Source organism: Marmota marmota, unplaced genomic scaffold (assembly GCF_001458135.2).
Source record: "Marmota marmota marmota unplaced genomic scaffold, marMar, whole genome shotgun sequence".
Taxonomy (NCBI): Eukaryota; Metazoa; Chordata; class Mammalia; order Rodentia; family Sciuridae; genus Marmota; species Marmota marmota.
The window spans coordinates 5,414,233-5,433,612 of record NW_025999968.1 but is presented as its reverse complement, the minus strand read 5'-3'; the positions used below and the strand labels follow the sequence as shown (position 1 = coordinate 5,433,612).

At 38.3% G+C, this 19,380-nt stretch overlaps 1 protein-coding gene across 47 annotated transcripts in view; it reads right to left on the bottom strand.

Annotated features, from left to right (window-relative positions):
* Window positions 1-19,380, bottom strand: part of Zbtb20 (zinc finger and BTB domain containing 20) — an 809,739-nt gene that overhangs the window by 38,913 nt on the left and 751,446 nt on the right. The window contains exon 9 of one of the 47 annotated variants that reach the window (XM_048803910.1): window positions 7,235-7,380. The exons of the other annotated variants lie outside the window; for them this stretch is intronic. The gene's annotated coding sequence lies outside the window, so the exon portion shown is untranslated. The remainder of the gene's footprint in view (window positions 1-7,234; window positions 7,381-19,380) is intronic. 47 annotated transcript variants of the gene reach the window in all.

The window sequence follows — 19,380 nt, the reverse complement described above, 5'->3', positions numbered from 1 at the left end:
GGGATGGCTCCAAACTTCTTTCCTGAGAAATCTGGGCCATTTGTAGTCTTTCTCAGATTGGGTTGTTGTAATTTCCCATTGACCTTAATCATAGGGCATGGTAATACTGAGATGTTCAAGAGATCTCCACTGTTTCAGACATGTTTTTTTTTTACCTCCATCATGGAGTAGTAATTCAACTTCCATTTGGTTGTCTAGATCAACCACCCCAATCAACATCATAATTCCCTTCTTAGTCTGTTGACTCAGAGGCATGAAGAAATCAAAGTGGCCATGTGGCAGTTTTAACTTCTAATTCAATGGAATCATTGTTGTGTCTCTTGTGGAAGCATTCTTTCTTTTGGAACTAAGATTTCTAGGCTAGCAGAGCAAACGGTTGTTGAAACAGAAATAAAAATTTTATTAGTCCATCACTAGGATGATACCATTCCCATTTTCATTTTTGATTTCTGGATCCATGAATCCTGGCTCTTATGGAAACAGTACCATATACTGGATGTTGATTTAGAGCACATACTGCATTCTGGAGAACCTTGCCCCAGTCCTGCAAGGTACTGTCACCTAGCTGGCACTGTTACTGCTACTTTGAAAGACCATTTCACCATTCTATCAAGCCAGTTGATTTAGGATAATGGTGAAAATGGCAAGACCACTGAATTCCATGAGCATGAGCCCATTGCCATACTTCTTTTACTGTGAAATGAATTCCTCGGTCAGAAGCAATGCTGTGTGGAATACCATGCTGGTGGCTAAGGCATTCTGAGTCCAGAGACAGTAGTTTTGGCAAAAGCATTATGTGCACAGAAGGCAAATCTATATCAAGAATGTGTATTCCAATAAGGGTAATATGCTGCCCCTTTCATGACAGAAGCACACCAATGTACTCAACCTGCCATCACGTTGCTAGCTGATCAACTTGGGGAATGATGCCCCATCAGGGACTCAGTGTTGATCTCTGCTGTGGGGAGACTGGGCACCACAGCTGTAGCCATAGCCAGATAGGTCTTGGAGAGCAGAAGTCCATGTTGCCAATCACACATGTATCTTCCATTCCTGCCATCATGGCCACTTTGTTTAGGAGCCCTTTGATAATAACAAGGGTGGGTAGGGAAGGAGGCTGATTACATTCCCATATTAAGTCATACTATCAAGCTGATTATTAAAGTTCTCTTCTCTGAGAACACGCTTTGGTGGGCATTCACATGGGACACAAGTATCTTCATATCCTTTGAGCACTCAGATAGGTCTACAACTCCTTCCTAAATCTCCTTGTCATCAATTTTCCAATCATATTCCTTTCAAGTCCTTGACCATCCAGCTACTGGCTACAGGTCATACACTGCTATATAATCAAACATCTAGAAATTTCTTCTTTCAAGCAAAGGGCATAATGAGGTACACTGCCTGAAGTTCTGCCAGTGAAAAGATTTCCCTTCAGGACTGTCCTTCAGGGATGCTCCAGAAAAGGGAAGTAGTGCTGCAGTTGTCCATTTTCCAGTGGTACCTGCATATTTTGAATAACCATCTCTAAATGAGGCCCTAGTCTTTTTTTCCTCACAGAATACTCCCCATGAGGCCATGTACAGGTTGGGAGAGAGTAGATGGTATAGAAGGAGGAGGAACTATGGGCATTTGGGTTCCTTGTTCTTGTAACTTATTTGTTCCTTCAGGACATGTTCACTGGGAAAAATCCAAATAAGGCCTTTTAGGCACTGTGCTTCTTTCTTGGCTATAAGAGGTGCCAGATGCAACAACTTATCTTTTACCTTATAAGGGATATCTCGACATGCCCTATACCATAGAACCCTTAAGAATTTCACTGAGGCATAAGACCCCAAATTTTAGATTTATATTGTACCCTCTGACACACAGATGTTTTTCCAGTAAGCCCAGAGTAGTTGCTATTTCATGCACACTAGGTCCAATCAGCATAATGTCATTAATGCAATGAAACAGTGTGATATCTTTTAGAAAGGAAAGGTGATCAAGATCCTTGAGAAATAAATTATGATGTAGGGCTGAAGAGTTGATATACCTTTTAGATAGGATGGTGATGGTGTATTGCTGGCCTTGCCAGCTGAAAGCAAACTGCTCCTGGTGGGCCTTATGGACCGGTTTGGAGAGAAAGGCATTTTCCAGATCAATAGCTACACACCAAGTACCAGAAGATGTGTTAATTTGCTCAAGCAATGAAAGCACATACAGCAACTGCAATAGGAGTTATCACCTGGATAAGTTTATGATAATCCACTGTTATTCTCCAGGACCTATCTGTTTTCTGCATAGGCCACACAGGAGAGTTGAATGGGGATGTGCAAATCACCATACCAGCATCTTCCAGGACTTTGATGGTGACACTAATTTCTGCAATCCCTCCAGGAATGTGCTATTGTTTTTGATTTACTGTTTTCCTAGGCAAAGGAAGCTCTAATGACCTCCATTTGTCTTTTCCTACCTTATCAGCCTTCACTCTGCAGGTAAGGGAACCAATGTAGGTATTCTGCCAGTCACTAAGAACACCTACTCTAATTATGCATTTGCAAACTGGGGAAGTGGCCACAGGATGGATTTGGGAACCCACTTTAAGTCAGATCTGAATTAAAACTCTAATAACCTGATTTCCATAAGCCTCTACTCTGACTGGAGGGCTACAACGATGTTTTGAGTCTCTGGGAATCATTGTTAGTTCAGAACCAAAGGTCTGTGTATTTCCCTTTTCCCAAGGCATACTTACCCTAATAAAAACCATGTGTTGCTTTGGGTAAGGATGGGAAAAAGATTAAATTTTTGACATAAATTTTTGGTAGTGTACTGGGGTCCTTTTTCAAGGGGACCCAACCTACCCTTCATTCCAGCTCTGGATCTCTGAACTGGCTCACATTTGGGAATCAATTGAGTGGTTTTTATGCTTTGAGTTAGATTTTTGTTTACTTCACCTGAGTTTTCTGTTTATATGGATCAAATAAGAATTTGGTAGGCTTTCTATCCAATCCACTTCTAGAAACACCATTATGTGTAGCCAAAGTTATAGATTATGTGAGTCAGGTTATTCTGATTGTGACTTTGACCCTGCTTTCCGTTATGGTAACTACACCTACTTTGCCCTTGGCAATCGAGTGAAACCACTTGGCCCTGCCCCTACAGAATCCAATTATTCATTGCAGTGATTCTCACTACAATGTCTGGCCTAAGAAGAGGAGCAATCACAGATCTCTTCAGGAATGCTGGGGCTTCCTTCACAAATTTGTTTTGCAACCCACTGTTGAAAGGTATATTTTCAGATGCTGCAAGTGTGAAGGAGTAGGTTTTATGTGGCAAATCCATTTTAACGTTCCAACCTTTGAATTCCTTCCTCTATGGTAAGCTAAAGAAGATTGGGCATCTCCAAATCACTCAGATTGGCCCTCTTTTCATCCATGTTTCAGCCAACAAACCAAACAAACCTTAAGGCCTTTCTTAACTCCTCAAGCTGCAATATATAAATGCTGCTCAGTGGGCTCATATCAATAAATTCAGCCTACGGTAGTCAGGAAGACCAGTTTCACAAAGGTTCTTAGTGCACCAATGGCTTGCAGGTACCCAGCACACGCCATATTTGTTGCCAAGGTGCCAAGAGAAAGATCAGCTCAGTTGAAGGGGTGGTGAAGGAAAGATCCAAGAAGAGATCAGTGAGGTTGTTGGCTAAGCCTGCTTCTGTAAAAGTGAAATAAAAGTCAAAAAGGCAGTGGGAACGGATTAATCTTCAGACAGAAAGTGCAGTCAAAAGGAAAGAGGGAGCAAAGGGAAAACTGGCTGACATAGCTAAGTAAGAAACGAAAAAAAAAAAAATTACCCATAGAAAACAGAGAAACTGAAAACCAGCAGAGTCCAGCCTCTGATGAAATAGAAGAGAAAGAAGCCAACTCTGGGTAATGGTACACTATGTCATGTCACTGGTCCTTGTCTCCCTTCTTATGTAATCCAAAGGAATATTTTTATCAACTATGTTGTAAACACTAATTTTCTGACAGGAAGGAGGGAATCCTACTTCATTCCATTTTTTAAATGTAAATTATTTTTTTAAAGTGAAATCCTTTACTGATTGTTTAGTTTTTGGTACAATCAGAAAATAGGGGGATATTGAATATAGGAAGCTTTGACTGTCTAGGGTGTCAGCTAAATGTTCCACAGGTGAGGGATTAATTTTATATTCTATAATACAAAACATACTAAATGGCAATTTGGAGTCACAGTCATACATTTAATATGTCTTAAACATTGTAAGTTACTTCCATTCCCATATTTGTAGAATTGTTTCCTAGGAAAACCACTCCTTGATTGTTGCCCTGTCAGAACTGTGTGCATTCTGCAACATGTTTGGTTGTGGTAATCCAGTTTTCCTAATAATTTTGTTAATGTATTGTGAAAAATTGAAAATTGGGGTATGTAGTGTATATGATTTAAAATTGTAAATTGGTGGGACTTATGGGATTCAAAGACATTTGAACATATTGGTACTTGATATCCTCTTTAGGAAAATTTGCCTTCAAAATCAAAGCTGGAAAGTCACTGGAATAACTATTTAATAAGGAATCACAACCCAGGGACTTTTAGATTTTTGGTATGTAAGAATTCTGGTATGTACAAATTGAAATGTCTGTGTAGTGATCCTCAACACAATAAAATCTCAATTATGAAAGAAAAAAGTAAATTCAGGCTAATCCAACTTTATGTCCCTTCCACCATTGTCATATACCTTTACTATCCAGGCCCACTCACGTTCCCCAGATTTCTGAATTTATAAATTAGAAAACTTGAGTAGTCTTTTGGAATATGGTGAACCTCCTTATGAGTCACACTTTACACGTCATCTTTATGGACCTTCTGGGACTAGTGAGAGGTCTAGAAACCAATAGGGGTGGCCTAGGAGAATCAGAATTGTCTTAGGGGAGGCCATTACCCTTTCCCAGAACAACAAATGCTGAGTCAGTCCCCTCACACAGAGGTGGAAGATTAGTACCACTGTGAGTGGGGCAACCATATGCAGGAGGAGATGTCATTTCAGCAGAATGGTGGTGGATGGTAGGTAAGGAGACCCCTTCTGCTGCAGGGGGTAAGGAAGAAGAGAAGACCAATTTGTTTTTTTTTTTTTGGTGTGGGGTGGACACATTTTCACTGTCAAACAAGTCTCATTAGAACTTGGGCCTCAATGTTCCCTGCCTTATGAGGGTCTTCCAGCACATTTCTATCTCAACTTACAGTGTCCCATTCTTTCTCAACCAGTGTCCTTACTTTAATAATAGGAAATATCCTTCAAGGCAGAGACTTCAACTTTTTTTGTGATTCAACCAGTTGCATGATGACAGCTTTTTTTGGTTTTCAGCAATTTCAGCCTTGTGGCTACAGGAGAGAAATTCTGACCTGGGACACTCTTAGAAACTCTTAGGTCATTTAAATGGAGTTGGAGCCAATAAACCATATCCTTGATCATTTTTGTATTTTATTACTTTTTCCAATAACAATTAGAGCAATTGATCAGCATTATTATATTTCTTGGTTCTCCCTAACTGTTCTAAATTATAATATATAGAGTCACTAAATCCATTGTCTCTTATAGTGATGAGTCAGGAGTATCAAACATGTTTATCTTTCTTATCTCTAAAAACAGTTCTACATGGATTATTGGTGTATTCTGTATTATTAGAAGTAGAGTCCTTAGCATTTTTAGATCTAATCAGATTACAGAGATAATTCTAGAAACCCCAAAATCAATTAAAGAAACTCATCTTTAAAATTCTGCTCCTCTGGAACCACTCCTGGTCCCCAAATCTATATTAATCAGGATTCTAGAGAGACAGAATCAATAGAGAAAGCATATAGATACATGAGAGGGGACTCATTAAGGGAATTGACTCATGCAATTATGGCGGTTGAGTTCTGTGACAAGAAATCTGCAGGTCAGGCATGCTGGGATGCCATTAGCATGTCTGGGAACAAATCTGAAGACCTCAGAACTAGGAAAGCCTACAGTGTGATTCTCAGTTGGAGGCAGAAAAGTTAAGTCACAGTGAAAGGGCTGCTATGAAATCCTGGAGTCCAAATTCTAGCAAGCCTGAAGTTCTTATGTCCAAGGCAGACAGATGAGCTATTCCCAGCTACCAGGTAGAGTTACCAATTTGCCTTCTACATTTGCTATCTTGGACCCTGAGCCAATTATAAGGAGGATGGCTCTTCCTTACCTATTTCACTCAGACTTACAAGCTTACCTCTTTTAAAAATACCCTCACAGACACATCCAAAGACATACTTTTCTGGGCTTCTTGATATTCCTTAATCCAGTCAAATTGGCCCCTAAAATTAATCATCACAACATGCTTTACGAAAGTCTATACTTTGAGCATCTGATTCCAGTAGAATAAAACATTAAAATCTATTCTCATATACTGCAATTTGTGAAGGCTAAGTTTTAACTCTGTGATCAAAGGTATAGACAGAAGATTCCAGACAACATTCTGAAAGATACCTACACACTCATTCCAGAATTGAAATGAAATAGCTTCTTGAGAAGGAAAGACCTGCTGGGACTAAGGATAAAAGTCAATGCAATTGGACTTGATGCCTTTAAATCCTCTCACATTGTAAACCTTTAGAGACACCTTTAGGAGTTTCTTTCTTTCTTTCTTTCTTTCTTTCTTTCTTTCTTTCTTTCTTTCTTTCTTTCTTTCTTTCTTTCTTTCTTTTTTCTTCTAAAGATTTTTCTTTAGATTTAGTTGCTGCCCTATTGTAACCTTTCTTTTTTTCACCAAATTTGGAGAAAATACAGAGATGCTACATCTGTGGGTGGGATACAAAAATGAACAAAAGGATCTACTTAAATTCAGAGTTATGCAGTTTGAACTTGGCTTTGGATAGCCCTTAAAGAGGGCTGTATATATTCAAATGTGCAGTTAAGTTAGGTTATTTATTTTGCTTGAAAATAAATTGGAAATTTTAAAAGTGATTATATTAAAAAACTATTACCTTCTTACTATTCTGTTTTCCTTTTGGTCTCTACATAATCATATACTTATTTTTCAGAAAAAAAATTAAATTTTAACATCCAACTAACTAAAAGATCCAACTAACTCCAAAGAATAGCATTCCTTTGGAAAATATCATCAAGATGTAATTTAGTTAGGTAAGAAATTATTTTTTTGATTTTGGGGAAAACTTTTGCCTGAACTTCAATGAGTGAGAAAACAGAACTCTGTAGTACCATTTAAAAAAACTTCCTGGCTAAAATTATCATGGAGTGTCCCAAATCATAGAACTCCCTCCATTCTGTGTTGCTGTGTTGTTCTGAAATTGCTTTTGATGCAGGTCTTCAGATTCATGCTCAAATATTTCTTTGCTTGGGTCTTCCTGAAAAAAAAAATAATTAAGTTGGTTCCAGTGTGACAACTGTTGGCAGGAGACAGCAGAAGACTTCTTTATGGAAGGTATGGATCTGAACATGACAGATTGTTTTACTGAGGAGTAAAGGCCTTCTATTCCAAAGGACAAAGGATGTGATCTCTGTCAGGGTTTCATAAGTCTTGTACAAATCTAGGGAGAAAAAGGGAGCCCTGAAACTTGACTGTATTTTTTGCTAACTTGGGGGCAGGGGGCCTCAGGTTTAATTTTCTTTAGAAAAAGAAGAAAATGATTCTTGTACCTGAAGTGTGAGGGTTATATCTGAACTTTCTGCACATTTACTACATAATTTATTACTTAACAGTATATGAATATCTCATTTTTACATTTGTGCCTGTCTATCTTTATAAGAAGACTCTATGCCTCCTGAAAGTGAGTACCTTACCTCATTATATTCTATAACTACAACTACAAATACATACAACTTGATTCCTGACACTCCCAGCACTTTTCTTAATGATGAGTAAGTTACATCTGAGAACTCATTTGGTCACTTCTCCATTGTAGTTCCTAGACATGTGTACAGTTGTGGGAATGTCAGGACATGAATTTTCTCTGAAGTGTGTCTACAGGTTGTCACAAGAGATCTTTCCAGGCACTGAAGGTCTATGTAAGTTCCTTCCCCTCTTCAGGAAACAGCCATGGTTCTGTTTTTTATTATAAATTTAAGGCCTAAGGCAATTTATTTTTTTAGGTGTTCATTGAGTTTCCCACAAACCGTATTCATTCATTTATGATTCCTGACCTATGCTACATTGTTCCCTTCTCTCTAATTCCATTTCTTCTAAGAGACTGCTCACTGGGTCCTCCTGTCAGTTGATTTTATTTCTTGAGCTTTAGGAGTCTTTTTAAGGGAATTGGTTCCTATGCTGATATGTTGAAGTATGATATGTTTTCTTCTAGCACTTTCATTGTTTCTGGTTTGACTCTTAGGTCTTTGATCCACTCTGAGTTGATTTTTGTGCAGGTTGAGGGGATGTAGTCAATTTTACATGTGGATATACAGTTTTCCTAGCATCATTAGTTAAAAAGGCTATTTTTTTTCAACATGTTTTTGTCACCTTTGTCAAGGATCAAATGACTGTGTTGATGTGGATTTGTCTCTGTGTCTTCTATTCTATTCTATAGATCTTCATAACAGCTGAAGATTCAGTAGAACCCAAAGCTGAGCCACACTTCGTAACCAAATATAAGATGACCAATCTGTGATGTGATATAAAAATGATCAAGCCAAACTCTCATGACTCTTGCCTGACCTAGGGAAACTAAACTGCTTGGTAACAGATGCTACAGATGTGTCTATCCAGCTGATAATTGGTGTTTATATTTGTGTTAACACTGTCAGGGACTGTTTAGAATATTTTCACTTCGTGGCCACTGGGTGTCCTCATTTACAAAGTAAATATGCAATATTTAGTGCAGGTCTCTGAGAGAATGAAAGACACTAGATTTCTCTTTGGCCTTTCACATATTGGCTATAAATTTATTGCTAAACTCACAACCAGGTTATATATTAGTACGTTTTTAAAAATCTTCAGGTCAAACTGTTAAAGTTTATAATCCAAAGTAACCTATTCAGATTTCAGACATGAATTTAAAAAGCTGTACCTTCACTAGAGGGGACTGTGACCCAGCTATTAGAATGAGCCCTTATTCATTTGAAAATTGGCATGGGATTTTGACTATCTGCAGTGAGAGCCAGCAGAGAGGAGCAGAGAAGGTCTTAATTTATTCTTGAAAGAAAAGAGAACACCAAATATCTCCATGGGATATTTGTTATATTCTGTTTTTATCTCAACTTTACTGAAAACTAATTAAAAATAATAATGAGAAAGATAAAATATATTCTTTGCCTGGAAACCCAAAATAATGTGAAAAATAGTATTATAAGCTGGGTCAGTATAATGATTATCAATCATTTTGCATTTAAAGACAAAGAACTAAGCTGTTTTTTGGTGGACCATTTATCCCATCTATAAAATGAAGATGTTTATGCTTCACAGGAATGTTATAGGGATAAAGAAGATAGAATATGGAGGCAGGCACACAGGGTTCCTGGGAAGAGAAACCATACAAAATAAAGATTTAAAATATTACTAATACTCTATGGTTGAGTCACAGTTGTGTGTGACTTGTCCCTAATGGCAGGCAAGAGTCAAAGCCAGAGCTCACACAGTCAACGAATATTTACTGGCTTGATCACTCCAAGGCACTAAGTGTGACACACGGCTGGGGAATCATTTTGTTCTCCCTACAGTGACTTTCTGCATTTCTAGGATTGTCATGGTCTATAAATTTATACTTATATACATCTTGGATGAAATTCTTTTCCCACATGGCAAAAAAGGATTTCTTCCTCCCCACCTTTCAAATTCCTCAAACTTGAGTTAAAGAACTACAAATGAATACATATTTGTTTTAAAATATTATACTTAGAAAATTAGCTACTCTTTTTCAAAAGTAGACTTTACTGGAAGAATTTTTTTTTTTTTTTTTTTTTTTGCTGGTGTACATACCAGCTTAATTATTATTCTCTGGCAGGTGGTTTCACTATATAAATTATCAACATGATTCAGTGCCATAACCAATAATTTATACAGATAATATCAGGGAACTAGGAGGCTCTGTGAGCTATTCACCTTTCAGAGAGTTCTATGGCCTGACTGGCTTTGCTTAACAGCCTGTTTTGTTTTTAAAGGACCACCCACCCACCCACGCCTCCAGTACTGCAATCTGTACCTCTTAATCAACAGTAAATCCATAACAATGCACAGTAGCCAGGTCACTTTCACCCTGAGATTGTACAAAAGAATCACAATGCATTTTCAGTGTATGGAGAAGTGTCTCGTTTCTTATAAAGATCCTTAAGTTCCTGGGATTTATAGTATTTTCCAACTCTTTAATTAGTAGATTCAGTTTTGAACTACTGTAACCCCAAAGACGCGAATCTACAGAGCCCTTCTGATTGTATTTTACCCTAAGCTTTTTCTCCTTTTGGTTCCCTCAGTTTGCTCCTTTAATTTCACTTTGAGAACTTCTTGAGGCTCCCTGGCTGCACAACTACACAGCGCAGGCCTTATCTGATGTGCCGGCGCCTGGTGTGGTCTGAGACACACTGGTGTTTTGTTCTTAAAGTACAGGACTGATGTTCTGAAACCTAGACTCCAACACAAAGGAGATCATTAGCTCATTTTAAGTGTCTCTTTTCTTCCCTCCCGCCTCCTCCTACCCACCCCAATACTTCCTTAGTCCTGTGCACTGGCAGCAGATGGCAACCATATTCCAAAGCTGAGTATATACAAAATCGTGCCATGGAGAACAGAGTGGCTTCAAAGTTAGCCTTTCTATTCAAGTGGGATGGCGGGGACTTCTGGAGGAGTGAACTCATCTCTCATTCATTTAGTTCTCTGTTCATTCAGCCAGGAATATTTTTCCCCCTCCACATCCTTCTACTGTCCAGCCAGTTGAGGGAGGGTGGGCGAGAAGCAACTCTCTTGAGGGCCCTTCCAGCAGGAGGGCACTAAGATTCTATGCCAAGCTCCTGTTTCCCTGGGCCAGCTCTGCCCGAGGCTCATCAAATCCTGCCTTTCCCAAGGGAGGAGTTTGGGAGCACTGTGTGGGGGGTGGATTTCTCAAGAACAGTCTCCTTGCTAGACTGACAGTCACATGCTGTATTCCCTAGACAGAGATTAGACTCGGGAAAAGGATGAAACAAGGAGGAGGGGGTGGGGTTGCAGAAAACTGTGCAGGATGCTGCAGTAGTGGGAGGTGGGAGTGGGAAAACCTTGCCTTGTTGTTGTTTCAAGGTTTGCTGGAGCTTTCACCTAATCATCTGTTTGAGCATCTTGAAAATAAGTATCTATTTCTATGATATCTATCAAAAACAGGCACCAGATTATACTACAAAGTTGACCTTAACCCTGCCATATTGCTATTAGAATCAAAACATGTAGCAGCCTACATCCAACAGAAAGCTCTTCTGTTTTCCCAGCATACAAACTGGAGGGTATTTGTGATGCACTTTGTTATGTAGGTTTGCTGAATGAAAAATCATATAAGAAATCAGTAGCTATAATTTTACAAATGGACAAAATGCTTACAAATGCACTGTAATTGTATTTTGCTCAGTTCTTCCTAACACATTCATTCATTCATTCATTCAACAAACATTTGCTGAGAACCTCCTATGGCTAAGTACTTTTCTGGGTACTCTAGATTCCAGATTCATCAATGGACAAGACAGACAGGACTTTTGCACTCAGAAACTCAAAATAAGCATCTAATGACTTAAAGATGGCTGGGAATATAGTTCAGTAGTAGAATGCTTACCTAACATGCAAGAGGCCCTGGGTTCAAACCCCAGCACTGCCAAAAAGGTAAAAACAACACCAAAACTGCTAGACTGTCATTTGAGGAATAGGAATAATTCATTTTACCTTGTATTTCTTCTGACTCTTTCTCAAACATATTTCTTCAAGGTCCAAACTCCTTTAATCAAGAAGTTATGTCTTAAATATCTCTTTCTACTGTTATATTCATTCCTTTCTTGGCTACAATGTTGACAGTTCAGATTGCAACTGCTACTCTTTTTTTGGGGGGGGTGGGACTTTAACTCTGAGGATCGTTACTTTTCAAGCTACACATATATTTTCTCTGTAAATATTGTACCATCTAATTTGCGTCTTTGGATTCTGCTGATTAGCCATCAACATGTGATTTAAGGAATACTGCATATGAGATGCAGAAATCATGACTCAGTAAGTTATCATTTTAAAGCTCTGACTTGGGATTTATACAGACTTGCACACAATCTAGTTTGGCTTTCCATCTGCAGCGATTACTAGGAGACTTGTAGATCAAGTTCTGTAACCATGTGTCTCTGGAATTCTGTACTCAGCAGCAAAAGTGCTCAAGAGTTAAGAGAAGCAAATGTCCAAAATTATCTCCATGTATCACCAAATACATGGACAGGAAAGGCTTACTAGGGACAAAGAGCCAGTGAAGAGACTTCACTGAGTTTCTTAAGATTATATATTTTCTCCCAACTACTGAAAACTGCTTCAGAAAAGAAGAAGGAAAGTGAGCCAGGTGACTAAGAGCAGTCCTTAGGGCCAGGTGCAGTGCACACACCTATAATCCCAGTGGCTAAGGAGGCTAAGGCAGAAGGATGACAAGTTCTAGCCCAGTCTCAGCAACTTACTGAGGCCCTAAGCAATCTAGCAAGACCCTGTCTCAAAATAAAAATAAAATAAGGGTTAGGGATGTTCCTCAGTGGTTAAGTGCCCCTGATTCAATCTTGGGACCAAAAATAAATATATAATTAAGTAACTAAATACATAAACTTAAGGAGCAGTCCTCATCTGTAGTGAAACACATTACTCTTCTAACTTAACCTCTACTTTGAATTCTTTCAAAATACTCTTTAGTCTCAGGCAGAATATCTTTCAAAAAGATAAAAGACTTTTTTATTTTTTTAACTTGTGCTTCTTTTTGGAAAGGCCTCTCAATGTGATGGCACAGCAGTCTGCCCATTCTAAGGACCTGATGTTTTGACCTCTTTGTGTCTTTGGGCTACAGTGAAAGGACACCAAAGGGTGTACATAGGGGCATATAAAGATTTGACAACCTTTTCTGAGGTGAGATCTTACACAAATTCATTCTCTACCAGTTGAATATCTCTTACTGATTAGAATATACTTCCGGACAAGAGAGACCTTAATTGATTAATACTATAATACTATAGTATTAAAAATACTTTAAACCTTCCCTTTGCCAGAAGGAAAACATTGCAAAGGTTTTTTTTTTTTTTAACTTCTCTGACCCCTAGTTATTTCTTTATCTATAAAATGGGGTGTTCTGTAAAAATAATGACAGAGTATTTGACATGGAGTAGATGCTCACTAAATATTTGTCCTCTTCCACTTTTAGGGGAAAAAAACCCCATGACAAATGGGGGTATGAAAGAATGCAAAAAGGTAATGGAGAGGCTTCCCTGTCTACCCAGGCCTGAATCCAGAAGGGACAAAGGAGAAAAGAGGAGGGCACTGTTACTCTGAAGTGAAGCTGGTAACTATTTGCTACCCCCTATTAGATCTATAGGGCTTTTGAATCTCAGTCATTCTTTAGAGGGGTAAGGGAGGGTGGACACCTACTAAGGCCATTATGTGTGTTGTATCAATTTTAGTTTAATATTTACTTCATGATTTAAAATATTTAAACTGTAGCTAGTGCTCAAATTCACTGAGTGCTGGCTGTCTGGCCCTGTTTGGGGGCTTCACATATAGCATTCCATCTAATCCTTATACTAATCCTATGAGTTAGATACTATTTTTAGTATTATTACATATATAAGGAAATGGAAGCAGAGGGACATAATTAAAAGTAAGTGTAGTGCATTCATAGGCTGAAGTTCACATTAAGAAGAGCAAATAACTAGGCTATGGGGGTGGAGACAACATTTTTGCAACAACACAGGGTCCAAATCTTAGTCCATTATCAACATGTTCAAGAAATAGTCTTAGGAGTCTGTTATCATATCTGTCCTGCCCTGCAGGCATACTGAAGGGGCCTGAAAGGGCATGGGGAATCGGTCTGCATTTGGATGTTGCTCATGAGATCTCTCTTCTTTGCTTCTTAGTTTACTCTTGGAAGCTAGGTTTGAGGATACAGATTCTGAGTGGCTGTGCCCTGGGGATGCCAATCTTTCTTTCTTTTAATTTTCTGATCCAAATTTAATGAAAGTTTTAAATCTGTGTCCCAGACCAACACACACTGTCAGAAATACGAATATCTTTTCAGGAGGTTCACAGACTCTGGGAGAGGCCCAGTCACGGTATCAGTGGAGTCTAAGTGGAGTCTAAAGCTTCCAGGTCAAGACTTATTCTGGAGTGAAACTGGGGACCCTGGTACCCTCTGTCTAAAGCCCCTGCCTATGTCACTGCCCTAGAACCAGGCATACCTAACGATACTTCTCAGCATTTGACCCAGGATTGCTGAGGCCACTTCAGGAGTGTCAGGATTCAGACTATAATACCTTTAGGCAGATATAAAACAAAATAGACTTGATTCCTGTGGGTTTCCTCAAAATTGGAACAAAATATCCAGTTCTACATCCAAAGACCTTCAGAATTTCCCTGAGAAAAGAACAGGCATTCTTTTCCCTGGCTTTAACTTTTAAGGGTTTAAGTTCAGAATCTGCTTGTGTTTGTTTTTTTTTGTGTGTGTGTCTGTGAATCACGGCATACAGGGTTACATCTTGTAGATTAAGTACATATGCAACTTTCTTTCATTATTTCCTTTATATATCCAAACACCTGGTCAAGATATAAAGCTGAGACAATGAGAGTATACAGGACAGGAAGTGATTCTAGCTAAAAGATGAATGACAAAGGTGACAGATATCACTCCTAGAAGTTCTTTGTGTGGTATTATATGTGCTGTACCAGGCTTTCTTAAAAATTCAATATGTACTGACTCAATATTGCATGAGATCTTGGTAAAAATGTGATAATATGAACCAGGCTGAAACTACTGGGGATACATGAGTAGGAGGAATTTCCATTTTAGAAATGGAAAAGAAAGGAAAAACTTCTCAAGGTCAGTTTGGTACCAGCTATGAATTTATTCTGCTCTGTGATATTATAAAGACTCATGTTCAAAATTCTTTCATGTGGTTGTTCATATAATTTTTAGGACTGATAAAATATAAGTTTTATACATAAATTAGTAGCAAAGTAATATATGTTTTAGTTGGTTCCAGATCATCATCCTGAAATAGAAGCTATATCAGATATTGTATGTGGCAATGTCCTTTGGAGTGTCTTTAAACATTACAGAAAGTAAAATAGTCTAAGTAAACAGGTTTAAATCCCCAAGACCAAATAATGAACCTGAACATGTCTCATGACGATGAAGAAAAACATGACAGCAACACACAGCTACCTGAATTGGACCTATCATGAAAGAAGCTCACAGAATGTGGCATTTTAAAAAAAGATTACACTTTGAGATGACTTGTTTTAGAAATTGCTAGAAAATTTAAATGCTGAAAGTATGCTATCTGTCCTCTGCTTAATGTTCAGAAATTACTGAGAGTAATTGAGTGAATATTTGTGAAACCATCCAAAGAAGACATGTAACAGTTCTTATAAAGCATTAGTTCTTGTTAGCTAAAAGTAAGATAAAGCAATGACTAGGGGAAGTAGGGAAAGAACTAATGTAATTCCTGATTCTTCAAGTTTCTTTTATATATTTATTCTATTTCTCTCCTATGAAATGGGAGCTCTAATTCCCTTTACTTTGCCTATTTAATCACAGAATCTCTCTTAACACTGTTTTTTATTTTTCAGTTTCTAGATGGGCTTAACACTTCTGTATTATAAAAACATTCAAGATATTACTTTTGCATTACTCATTATTGTTTCTTTTGAAACCATTAAACTTCTTTTAAAAAGTAGTTTGTGATTATTGCTTTCCAAGCCATCCTGTTTGAGCTCCTCTGGATGGTATATATTTGAATGAATGTATGTGACACATCTGTTTCTGCTTTTATGACAACCACCAGGAAACTACCTATCCCAAAACCTAGGTGAACTTTCCCAGTCTTCTCCTCCTTGTGTCTGCAGCACCTGACACTGCAGGTCCTTTCTCTGTCTGATGGCTTCTCAGCACTATCTTGGTTTCTCTTATCTCTTAGATCTTCTTTTCTTTTTTTCCTTTGATGGTTCTTTCTTCTCTTATCAATCAATGTAAACATTCCTCAGGGTTCTATTTTATGTTTCTTTGTTAAAAACAACAACAAAAACCCCACAAATTTTCTTTGAAGTTTATTCCCATGTTTATGGCATAAAGTATGGCCTCTTGGTCAAAGTGTTTTCTGGCCAAAAATTTCCAATGCTCCTGTTGTCCTAAGTACCCTACTGATAACTTAATGTTAGTTGTCTCCATTGGAAATACCTGTAGGATATTATCCTCAGCACAGTATAAAATGGGACACTTTTCCTCTGAATTCTTACTTTTCATCTTCCCTTTTTTGTACCTCGGAGTTATCTTTGATAATTTTCCTTCTCTTACCCAGCAGTCAGCTCCTGGAACTGTCAATCTTCACCCCCAAAGTCTGTTGAAACTGCCCCCACTTCCCTTCCTCCTGTCACCAGCCCTCTTCAGATTACCAATAGTGTGAAGGAATGACACTTCCTGAACTGTCTCCTTCCTCCATACCCTCTCCCATCCATGCACACTCTACAGATTTGCTGCTAAATTAGATCTTCCCCACACAAAGTTTGATCATGGCAGGTCCTACTTAAAGCCCGTCTACATCTCTGAGGCAAAGTGAAATTCTGTCTTTCAGAAGAGCTTAAATGGAACTTTCTTGATAAACTTAACCAGATGCTGCTGTTCACTGGGTTATAAGTATTTTAAAAGCTTTCTAAATTCCAAAATAATGGTGACTTGAGCACATGTACTGAGTTGTGGGATTCTTGGTGTTAGGGACTGTTTGTTTCTACCTTGGTGCACCCATGAACTCAGTGTTGTGTGAGGTACGTGGATGTACTCTACACATTTGCCAATTGTGAATTGAGTGAACTGAGACTCTGGTGGGTCCTGGTGCGTGGAAATCCTTAACCATCCTGAGGGGCAGCTGTTTGTGAATGTGTCTACTCTTCTCTATTAGACTCTTAAATCTCTGAGCATAGGGCTCCAGTTTATAAAACTGCATCCTATAATACCTATCCTGTGGTCCTTCATTTTCAAAGCATCCAGTAAATTGATATATGAATAGTCCTGAGTCCTTTCTGTTTAGAAACAGACTCAGAAAAGGCTCCATGTACAGTGGGAGCAAGAACAGGATTCTCTTTTTGACTCTGTCAATCACTGTGTTGGAAACCCTTTGGTATGGTATTTGCTCTCTTTGGACCTCAGTTTCCTCGTTTGTACAATAATAGGTTAAGAACAAGTAACAGTGCTGATAAAAAGTTCCAACTGGCACATGAAGGGGGGCCGGCAGAAGAAAAACAAAAAAGGAGCTGATTCTACTGATGAATGATAAGTGTTTGACCAGGGCACCTAGTGTGAGGTGACTGTGGAATGACAAAATTTCTTTAAAACCAAAAGTCCTTAAAGAATCCCTATGCATGCTCTCAGTTGATCCTCAATGATTCACCTTCAAGGGCTATAATGCATGTGTGCGTTCTAATTTTTTTTTTTAAGTTAAGATGTGAGAAGCCATGACAGATACGGAGAATCACTAATTTCATACAATGAAATTTGCCATGAGCAGAGGAAGCACGTGTAAAACTGTTACTAGCTGCTACAGATAAAAATTAAGGATATACTCCAGCAAGGATGAGATAACAAGATGAAGAATAGGATCCTGGCCATCAGCAGTCTAGACTTGGATGATCATAAGCATACCCATGCAATATTTGGGAGGACAATATCGCATGGTGTGACTTGAGGCAAAGAGGAATGAGAGCAGATTTACCAAGGAACCTGGGAGGATTCTCTAGAACAACAGATTTCTGGGGCCTATGGAGCACAAGAGTCAGTAACAGAGATCCAGCAATGACATGTATGGGTGATTCTGTGGCCCCAGAAATATACCTTTCTTAATAAGAAAAGTTATTTTGAGATGCATTGAAACATCTTCAGGTCACTTAGAATACTATCTTACGTCTACTGACTATGTGGAAGGAAGGGCACTTTGTCTATTAGAAAATAAATGGGGATCTTGTTTGATTATTTGAGAAGCAAATTCTCTAAAAGGACACGCAATTCATCCCAGCTTAATTACAAGAACAGGCAATGTTACCCAAATACAAACTTAAAGCCTAAGAAGCTCTCAGCATCATAATGGAGTTCCTGGTTTCTGAAAACACCGTGTTCTTTGTGGCCTCTGTGGGTTGTTTCTGTTCCTTCTCCTTAGAATGCCATTCCTTCCCTTGTCTACTTCACATGCATCCACTTCTTTTGATTGTTTTTTAACGTCATCTTTCCTGTGGAGCCCTTCCTGCTGCTACAGGCTTCTTCCTGGGGAGCCACATAGCATTTTGTGCAGAGGCAAACATTTCCATACTACATTTGTGTTTACCCCTTTACCAGTTAAGTGGAGTGTTTATGTAAAGTATTTGGGAACACAAGGTTCCTAAAGTGAGAGACTGGTTCATAGCTTTATCACTAATCCTAGCTGAGGATTTGGGGCAGAAGCAGGGGTTCTATAGCATTTCGTCAATGACTAAATTAATGACTAAATAAATGAATGTAGAAATGGCTGAGGTAAGAGTGAATACCAGAACTTAGTGTATTCTGTGGCCATGGAAGACACTCAATTAAATTAGCACTTCAGGGAAAAGGCAAATTCTATTAAAAGGGACCAATGTTATAAGATTAAGACATGAGACTTCAAAAATTTTGTTTTTAAAAAATAAATGTGGTCACAAATACACTATGTGGAAACTAGGAAATTAGAGCAAATAAAAAAAATCAGCTGGGCTTCTAATGTATAAGTGCTGCACTAAGAACTCAGATCTATAAATAAGAGGGTATAAAAGGTAATAAACATAATTCTAAAGAGATTATATATCAATTAACTCAGAGGCAGAAATCTAACTTTTTAGGAAGAGAAATAATATAAAATCCACATTTAACAGATAATAAGTTTATCTGGTTGATTGAAATGGCAGAAAACCAGTTGAAACTGTTAGCAATAGAAAAATAGATATATAATTCCATATAAAACTTAGAATAAAAAGGAATGCAAGACATGTAGGAGGCAAGGAGAGCACCTAGTTATATGAAAGATGCTCTATTTACTGCTTAACTCACATGGAGTTTATTAGAAAATTAATTTGCAAGCCATAGGATCTTAACCGTCTGTGATTATTATTCCATCCCATTTGGACTATATTTCTCCTGCAAATTAGTGTGACCCCAAAATGTTTTCAGGATTGT